This window comes from Belonocnema kinseyi, chromosome 1 (assembly GCF_010883055.1).
Source record: "Belonocnema kinseyi isolate 2016_QV_RU_SX_M_011 chromosome 1, B_treatae_v1, whole genome shotgun sequence".
NCBI classification, from domain to species: Eukaryota; Metazoa; Arthropoda; class Insecta; order Hymenoptera; family Cynipidae; genus Belonocnema; species Belonocnema kinseyi.
The window spans coordinates 85,676,894-85,679,188 of record NC_046657.1 but is presented as its reverse complement, the minus strand read 5'-3'; positions in this window follow the sequence as shown (position 1 = coordinate 85,679,188).

Sequence of the window (2,295 nt, the reverse complement as noted above, 5' to 3'; positions counted from 1 at the left end):
TTTATTTTAAAACTGTGCCGTAACAGTATTGTACCAAAGTTCTAGAACTCCTGGTGGACCGAAGGAACCGAATGGAGCCTCTACAAAGTACCCGTAAAGACCCTATTGGGTACCCATTCGGTTCCTTTTTAAAAAACTCGAAAAAAAACAGCAAAGTCAACTTTTATATTGTTGAAATTCGGATTTTACGTTAAAATTCCCTATAGGAGGTTATGGAATAATCGCAATATTTTTTTTTGCAACGATAAGAAGTTTAAAAAAATATAAGATGTATAACGCCTGTTGACTGCTACACTTCAAACGCATCTCCAATAAGTAGCAATCGACAGGCGATTTACGTCTTATGTTTGTTAAAACTTTTTACCGTTGCAAAAAAAACTATTGCGATTATTCCGTGACCTTCTATAGGGAATTTTAACGTCGAATCCGAATTCCAAGAATTTAAAAGTTGATTTTGCTGTTTTTTCGAGTTTTTCAAAAAGGAACTCAATGGGGACCCAATGGGGTCTTTACGGGTACTTTGTAGACGCTCCATTCGGTTCCTTCGGTCCGCCAGGGACGGCAAAAAGTTTAAAAATATATATAAGACGTATAACGCCTGTTGACTGCTACTTACATGCGATGCGATTGAAGTGTCGCAGTCAACAGGTGTTGTACGTCTTATAATTTTTTTTACTTTTTGCCGTTGCAAAAAAAACTATTGCGATTATTTGGTGACCTTCTATAGGGAATTTTAACGTAGAATCCGAATTTCAAGAATTTAAAAGTTGATTTTGCTGTTTTTTCGAGTTTTTTAAAAAGGAACCGAATGGGGACCTAATGGGGTCTTTACGGGTACTTTGTAGAGGCTCCATTCAGTTCCTTCGGTCTGCCAGGGACCCTGTTACAAGTGTGTGTTCGAGAAAAACCCAAGTGCAAATTGCCGGAGCTGAATACACGGCCCAGCATTGATCCAATTTTGGCAGCCAAAGGTCGGCTAAAGTTATTGGGCCAATATCGGCATTTTAATCGGCCCAGTGTTGAGCCAGTGCTGGCAGCCTATATTGTCTATTTATATTTGCCGATTCTCCACCGATGCTTGACCCAGAATCGGCACTTTGTTTCGCCAAGTCTCAGTTTTAGCACCTAATAAATAAATCTTACACGAAAGATAAAAAGAAATTATTGAAAAATTGTCAAAGTTCACGATGAAATTTGTTAAGTTCTGTCATTAAAAATTGTTAATGTTTATGAAAAATTACATTTCCTGTCATTGCAAAAAGTTGTAAAGCAGGCTACAACGGAAAAAAATGAAATATTACGGGAAGAAAAATTGTAATCGATTAAAATTATTTATTTCAAAATTATTGTATTATTATATTATTGTATTATTGTGCGATGAAATGTTAACAGGAATATCAATTCCTGTTAACATTTCATCGCATAATAATAAATAATTAGAAAAAGAGAGCTTAAAATTTGGTTCTTTAACTTTTCTGAACTGCAGCTTATGAGGATGACTTTTTCACAGAGTTTCAACTTGTCGGTTTAGTGGAGTGGTTAGCACGTCCGACTGGTGGGTAATAGATTTAGGTATATAGATGTAGGTTCGATACCCCGTAGCGTTAGAAATTTTAGTTGTAATATAATGTTCGAAATGAAATATATGTATTCAATATAAACAGAGCCATTAATATTTATATTCAAAGTACTCGCAATCAATTAATATTTATTTTTTAAATATGTTTTTTGTCATATCCTTAGACCGTAGCCAGTGTTGGGCCGACAATGGCAGCCAAGCGCTGGCTGCCAAGTCAAGGCCATAGTTATCAATCCGGCAATGGCGCGACGATGGCAGCAAGGTTTGGTCCAATACTGGTACCCAGTGTTGGGCCGACAATGGCAGACAAACCTTGGCTGCCAAGTGCAGGCCATAGTTATCATTCCGTCATTGGCGCGATAATGGCAGCCGAGCTTCGGAAATATTTTTGTCGACTATGGGCCAATGCTGGTCCGTATGTGACTTCGCACTTGGGAAATTAGAAACAAAAATTATTTCGCTAACACTATGGTCGAGCTGACCCTTGCGAATATCCCTAATGTGGATATCTCAGACGTATAATTTTTGTTAGTCGGGTGATCCCGGATCAAAAAATATCCATGGGGATATCAAAATTTCGGCCTCGCAGGATATTCCGAGGGGATATCCCTGGCATAACCCGGGACATGAATGGGATCAAATAGAATATTCCGGGATATCCTATTGCTGTGAGGGGTACATAACACTGTTCCATATTTGATAAATAACAGTTCTAG